This window comes from Coregonus clupeaformis, unplaced genomic scaffold (assembly GCF_020615455.1).
Source record: "Coregonus clupeaformis isolate EN_2021a unplaced genomic scaffold, ASM2061545v1 scaf1854, whole genome shotgun sequence".
NCBI classification, from domain to species: domain Eukaryota; kingdom Metazoa; phylum Chordata; class Actinopteri; order Salmoniformes; family Salmonidae; genus Coregonus; species Coregonus clupeaformis.
In genome coordinates this window covers 76,997-84,463 of record NW_025535308.1, presented here as the reverse complement: position 1 = coordinate 84,463, position 7,467 = coordinate 76,997, and positions in this window count along the sequence as shown.

Sequence of the window (7,467 nt, the reverse complement as noted above, 5' to 3'; positions counted from 1 at the left end):
CATCAATAGCCGAGGCCCCTAAGTGTGCAGAGAAACACATTGTACAATATGAGGAGGAAGATATAGTCCTAAGAAAGCTTTCCAGTTTCACTGCCTCACCCAATGATGTGCAGCTCACTCACCAGCCAAAAGCTTATCTCTCTCTTGCTTAAATTTTTAAAAACAATGCTGTTCACTCAATAGGCCTATTTGGAAGTTGTTAACTTGGTAACATACAGACATTAGTATTTTATTTTCAGCAGGATCCATTTGCTTTACAACCTGTGTTTTCCAGTGATTGTATTATAAATATTTGCGAAAGGCCTGTTTTGGCTGCATGCTGTTAACTGACAGATTTGCCACACGTTAGGCATGCCTTGTGATTTGGCTACACACAATCCACAGCTAGGCTATTTTAAAAAATTGGCTATGGATCCTCTGTGGTGAAGTTCTAGGCTTCCTCCTGGTGTAGTATTGGGAATTATTTAATTTCTTTCTGAACAGACTGCAGAGTGCTGCAGCACCTCCAGCACACTTCCCACAGCTATTATTCTATTAGGAGATAAATGATGAAGTGCAATGCTGGAGAGAAGAGAGTTGCCGGCTTATGTCTATAACAGCACAGAGAGGGAGAGAGATCATAGAAAGTGAATGTCATTGTATTTCTGTGAGAGATACAGGCGTGCTTCTCTCTCTCACCACAGCAATGGCCACGCCTTGGTCTAGGCTACAATGTTGCGCAAACCATAGACCCAAGACGGCCCAACATTAACCAATTCTTAGAATATCATGCACGTTTTCACATTACGTTTTTTTTTAGGGGGCATGACAATTACAGAGGAATCTAAATGTAATTACTCTGATTGCTTTTATTAGGATTTTTACATTGCAAACAGTGGAAATAATTTTTCTTGCCACAAGAGGTAGGCTACCCGATCCTGGCAAATGGGTTCCGGAACGAAAGACTACAAAACTGAGAGGTACCGGAGGATCCATCTCAAATTAAGCACTGTCCTTCTCATATAATGGGGTAGGGCCATCCCAAGGATCCCTGAACGCACGGACGGTTGCACCAAATATTTCTTATAACTAAACCAAGATAGACCACAGCTGGTCGTTTCCGCCGAGTGGCGCAGTGGTCTAAGGCACTGCATCGCAGTGCTAGCTGTGCCACTAGAGATGCTGGTTCGAATCCAGGCTCTGTCGTAGCCGGCCGCGACAGGGTAGGGGAGGGAATGGCCGGCTGGGATGTAGCTCAGTTGGTAGAGCATGGCGTTTGCAACGCTAGGGTTGTGGGTTCGATTCCCACAGGGGTATGAAAAAAAATAATGTATGCACTCACTAACTATAAGTCGCTCTGGATAAGAGCGTCTGCTAAATGACTAAAATGTAAATGTATGTAAAATGAACAGATGAGTCATAGTGTGCAGAGCCAAGCACAAGCTAGCGAGATCCTATTGGTGTGTTCTAGCATACATCTGCATATTTCTGTTAGGGAACGCCTCCTCTGTGAAGCGCTCGTGTGCAATAACTCAATTCGCCTTTGTGTTCCTTCTAAATAACGTGATTTAAAAAAATATTTGTCCACAAAACTTAGTCCACTCTGTGCATAACAGATTTTAGTTTTGGGAACAGAACTGTATTAAGATCAGATGTTTCATCGATTGGAACATTTGCATAATGTCGGCCAAAATCCATCTCCTTCCATCTTCTCCCACTGCCGGCCAGTGGGCTTCCTCTCACTACCATATTTGGTAGTGAGTGGAAACGCCAACCGGGTGCTTCACAATTATACATCCAGTGAAATATCTGTCTCATTGTTCTATCTGTGGCTGCACTGTGGTAGTGGGGGAACAGGAAGTTCCAGGCAGGCACGCACCATTCTTCAGTATAAAGAAAGCACCAGAACTGTGATGGCAAGAAGATAACCTTTGTGTCCATTTCTATTTATTACTACTGGTATGTGTTATGACGAGTTTCTCTGGCATCAAGTAATTCAGTATGCAAGAGAATAGTTAAACAGATGGAGAGTTGGTTCAAAGTATTTAATATTACAGTACCAGATTCACATGACAAGCGGTACCGGCGTAGCCTATTGTCATCTGAATGACTTACATAGAAAACCTCTTAGTTTATATAATGCTTTTCCGAGCTAATTCCATCCAACAGTTGCCAACCATTATTGAGTGTCACTCCTCGCCACATATAGGATCACCCTATATGGTATCGTGTTGCACCCTAGTCAGGATATTCCATCACGTACTCCTTCTAAGATTAGCACCAGTGGCCCCCAGCTATCTTGGCCCGCATACCTTCTGGCACCCACCAGTGACAGAAATAAATACATGGAATGTATGTCATCCTCCAAATCCTTATGCAGCTCTCAATATTCCAAACATTAACTAATACTTTATAAAAGACGTAATATCAGTATGTAATAGCACGTTTAAACGTTCTAATATCGAAAGAACATGTCATACCATGCTAGGTAACAAATCCATTAAGGTATTATCACGTTTGGTGTGTTATTTTTATGTCAAACTGAGTAAACCTGGTAACTATTTTACAAGTCACATAGCTAGATACTTTGGGTTTGTCTGAATGGTGTACATAATTTCCTCAAGGTGATTTCATAAAGAATCCATTTATTTTAGATTTCCGAGTTTGTTTAGCATTTTTGGTTTTGTGTCAAATTAACGAGCTGGTAAAATGGCGCCACCCACTCGGTCAGCATCAACGGATTTCAGTGCAGCAGAGAGACTATTTCACGGTTGCACTACTGTTTTGAAGCTGAATGTAATGATTATCAGTTTTCTACGTGTACTAATATTCAGACACATTCAGTTGTTTCTGTATTTATCGATAAATGTTACTATTGTGTGAACAGAAAATACAATTGGTTTTTGATTGAAATAATACAGTGAAGACCAGGTTATTCAGGAACATAGTACATAGTCCCGCCTAAAACAAACAGTGACTTTGTACTAAATGGCTTTTGTCATTTATGGCTTTACAGTACCAGTCAAAAGTTTGGACACACCTACTCATTCAAGGGTTTTTCTTAATTTTTACCATTTTCTACATTGTAGAATAATAGTGAAGACATCTAAACTATGAAATAACACATATGAATCATGTAGTAACCATAAAGGTGTTAAACAAATCAAATATATTTTAGATTTTAGATTCTTCAAAGTAGCCACCCTTTGCCTTGATGACAGCTTTGTTGAATCTTTGTAATCAACAATGTAGAAAATAGTAAAAATAAAGAAATCCTGTAAAGAGTAGGTGTTCTAAAACTTTTGACTGGTTCTGTATGTGAATTTGGGAAAATCTGCTATAGGTTAAGTACCGGCACCTCAAATATCTAGTGCTTGAGCTCCTGTTCCTCTTATAGAATGTTAGCTCAACAGTATTGTGGAGCTCCTGCACCTAAATATAAACAGTACCTGCACCTATTTCAGTCCAAGTCAAGCACTGAAGTAGATAATTTAACAAGAAGAAATATAATATATTTTTAGAGAATAAAGAAAGTGCAAGAACTGTCAAGACATTAACTTTTTGTGTCTGTTTCTCATTGTTACTACAGGACGACTAGAATTAAATCTGAGGCCGGTAACATCAATAGTGAGGACAAACCCAGCCAGCCTCTCTCCTTCCACACTGAGTCCAAACCAACAGTCACTGGGTCCTGATTGTGACAGTGGAGCCCAGTTTGCTATGCAGGATCCAGAGATGGCATCAGTGAAGCTGGAAGACTGCAGTCAAACACTGGAGCTGAATATCAACATTAAAGATGAAGAAGAGGAGGAGAAGATTGGGAAATCTGTTTCTCATGGTAAGAGCAGGTTCTATCTAACTAAGTTTGTGTTATTCATTCCAACTTCTCACTGTGCATGAAAAGTTGCAGTAGAACTGTTTCATGATGAACTGTTTCAATGAGAAGGTAGAGATTATTTCATGCTACTGACACTTACATAGTTTGACACCAGTATTGCCAGCATTTGTTTTATTCGCTGGGCTATCTGGAGTGCTCAGAGTGTAGACTAAAGAAGTGAAGTAGACAAACTGCCAATGTTTTAAAGTTCTATTAAAAGAGTCAGTGTAGTTACTAACCCTCGTGATAGTGAGTGGAGGATAATATGGCTTCTACATCTGCATTGCTTGCTCTTTGGGGTTTTAGGCTGGGTTTCTATAAAGCACTTTGTGACAACTTCTGATGTAAAAAGGGCTTCATAAAATACATTTGATTGACATGTATATCACACCAACTGACTGGTTCTTCTGTTGTTGTTCACACAGGAGACCATGTTGAGACATTCTCTATATCCAGAGAGCAACAGCAGGAAGATCACAGAGCTAAGAGGTCTCACCACTGCCCACATTGTGAGGAGATTTTCCCAATTCTATCAAAGCTAAAAATACACCTAAAAAGACACACAGGAGAGAATCTGTATTCCTGTACTGACTGTGGGAAGAATTTCACTACATCACAGACTCTGACGGTTCATCAGAGAGTGCACACAGGAGAGAAGTCTTACTCCTGCTCTGACTGTGTAAAGTGCTTCAAAACATCAACTGAGCTAAAAGGTCATCAGAGAACACACTCAGGAGAGAAGCCTTACTCCTGCTCTGACTGTGGGGCAAGTTTCTCTCATCAGAGCACCTTAAAACAACATAAACGTATACATACAGGAGAGAAGCCTTACTCCTGCTCTGACTGTGTAAAGTGCTTCAAAACATCAACTGAGCTAAAAGGTCATCAGAGAACACACACAGGAGAGAAGCCTTACTCCTGCTCTGACTGTGGGAAGAGTTTCTCTCAACGGCTCCACTTAAAACAACATGAACGTATACATACAGGAGAAAAGCCTTATTCCTGCTCTGACTGTGTAAAGTGCTTCAAAACATCAACTGAGCTAAAAGTTCACCAGAGAACACACACAGGAGAGAAACCTTACTCCTGCTCTGACTGCGTAAAGTGCTTCAAAACATCAACTGAGCTAAAAGTTCACCAGAGAACACACACAGGAGAGAAGCCTTACTCCTGCTCTGACTGTGGAAAATGCTTCACAACATTAACTGCGCTAATAGTTCATCAGAGAACACACACAGGAGAGAAGCCTTACTCCTGCTCTGACTGTGGGGCAAGTTTCTCTCAACAGAGCACCTTAAAACAACATGAACGTATACATACAGGAGAGAAGCCTTACTCCTGCTCTGACTGTGTAAAGTGCTTCAAAATATCAACTGAGCTAAAAGTTCACCAGAGAGCACACACAGGAGAGAAACCTTTCTCCTGCTCTGACTGTGTAAAGTGCTTCAAAACATCAACTGCGCTAAAAGGTCATCAGAGAACACACACAGGAGAGAAGCCTTACTCCTGCTCTGACTGTGGGAAGAGTTTCTCTCATCAGAGCACCTTAAAACAACATAAACGTATACATACAGGAGAGAAGCCTTACTCCTGCTCTGACTGTGTAAAGTGCTTCAAAACATCAACTGCGCTAAAAGGTCATCAGAGAACACACACAGGAGAGAAGCCTTACTCCTGCTCTGACTGTGGCAAGAGTTTCTCTCAACGGCTCCACTTAAAACAACATGAACGTATACATACAGGAGAGAAGCCTTACTCCTGCTCTGTCTGTGGGGCAAGTTTCTCTCAACCTGGCAACTTAAAACAACATGAACATATACACACAGGAGAGAAGCCTTACTCCTGCTCTGACTGTGGGGCAAGTTTCTCTCAATCTAGCAACTTAAAAAAACATGAACGTATACATACAGGAGAGAAGCCTTACTCCTGCTCTGACTGTGTAAAGTGCTTCACAACATCAACTGAGCTAAAACTTCATCAGAGAACACACTCCAGGAGAGAAGCTTTACTCCTGCTCTGACTGTGGGAAGAATTTCTCTCGACTGGGCAGCTTAAAAAAACATGAACGTATACATACAAGAGAAAAGCCTTACTCCTGCTCTTAACATGGCAAGAGTTTCTCCCGATTGGCAACGTAAAAACACACCAACGGTTACACACTGGAGATAATACTTATTACTGCACTGACTGTGAGACGAGATTCTACAGATTGGGCAATTTAAAAGACACCAACGTATACATAAGAAGTGGTAGTGGTCAAAGACAAGACCACAGAGGGGACTCCATCCTAGATCTGATCAACACAACCCACTGTACTTACTCCTCGCGGATATAATGATCACAAAGTCTGCTGTTCTCTCCAAAGTGAGGTACAGCGGGAAAAGGATGTCTGGTAACCCAGAACACGATGTAAGGCCAGTTCTGACTGGTCTGCCATATGAGGTGGAGAGCATCGATGCAAAGGTTGAGACGTTCAACTCCTGCATTCAAACTGCACTTGATGTATGCATGCAAATACGAAATAAGAAAACAACAACACTGGACAAGCCCTGGATGACTGAAAGAATAAATGCTGCCTTCAGGAAAATACAGAATATTTTCAACAGATGGGGAGAAACAATGACATGGAGAAAATACAGAAACACAGTGCAAATGCTTATCAAGGAAGCAAAGACAAGCTACTACAAAACTGAAATCCAGGACCTAAAGAAGAAAAACCCTAAGGAATGGTGGGACTTCATTAACAAAGGACTGGGACCAAAAAAAACATCAGGAGGGAGAATACAGGTCGAGGGAATTGAAGACGACGACGTGGCTGACGTTTTGAATGGCTTCTTTGCTGAGGCATGGACAAGCACCACACCTCTTGCCATCTTCCCCCTGCCCATGTCTACAAGGCAGGTTGAGCTGTGCAGCATTGGCCAGTTAAAGCAAGTTCTGAACAGACTCAGAGCACGTAAAGCATGTGGGCCTGATGGAATTCCAGCCTGGCTACTAAAAGAGCATGCAGAAGATCTAGCCCCTGTCATCAAACACATTGTTAAAACTGTCCCCTGCCAGTAGGAGGTGTTATCTGAGTGCACGATTCAGTATGACTACCTCCCAAAGTCCAGCACTACTACCGCCCTTGTGAAAGCCACATAATCCTGGCCCAACACTCTAAACCGCTAGGCTACCTGTTAAATACATAACACAATATGTGACATAAGTAGACAGAACACAGAACAGAACACTTGAAACACTACAGGACATTTTTCATGATGGAAATTGAAATATTAAAAAAAAAGCAGTGGGTAGAGTGGCGTTTCGCAGGCGGTTTGTACGGGCAGTTAGACAGGACAGTTTGTGGCTGTTTCTCAGGAGCCTGGTGGTACAGTTACCTCTTCTTGGAGGGAGCAGGTCATTCAGTGGATGGTCAAGAGTGTGCATGTCCTTCACCAGGTGCATTGCAGCCTGTTCTCGACCTGCTCTGCAGTGATGGGAGCTGTGGTTGGACTGCTCCAACTCTGGAGATGATCCTCAAGGCCCTCCTCTGCACCCTGTCTAGTTGGGCATGCTGCTTTTTACTGCATCCAACTAACAGCACTCCACCATATTCCAGAACAGTCAAA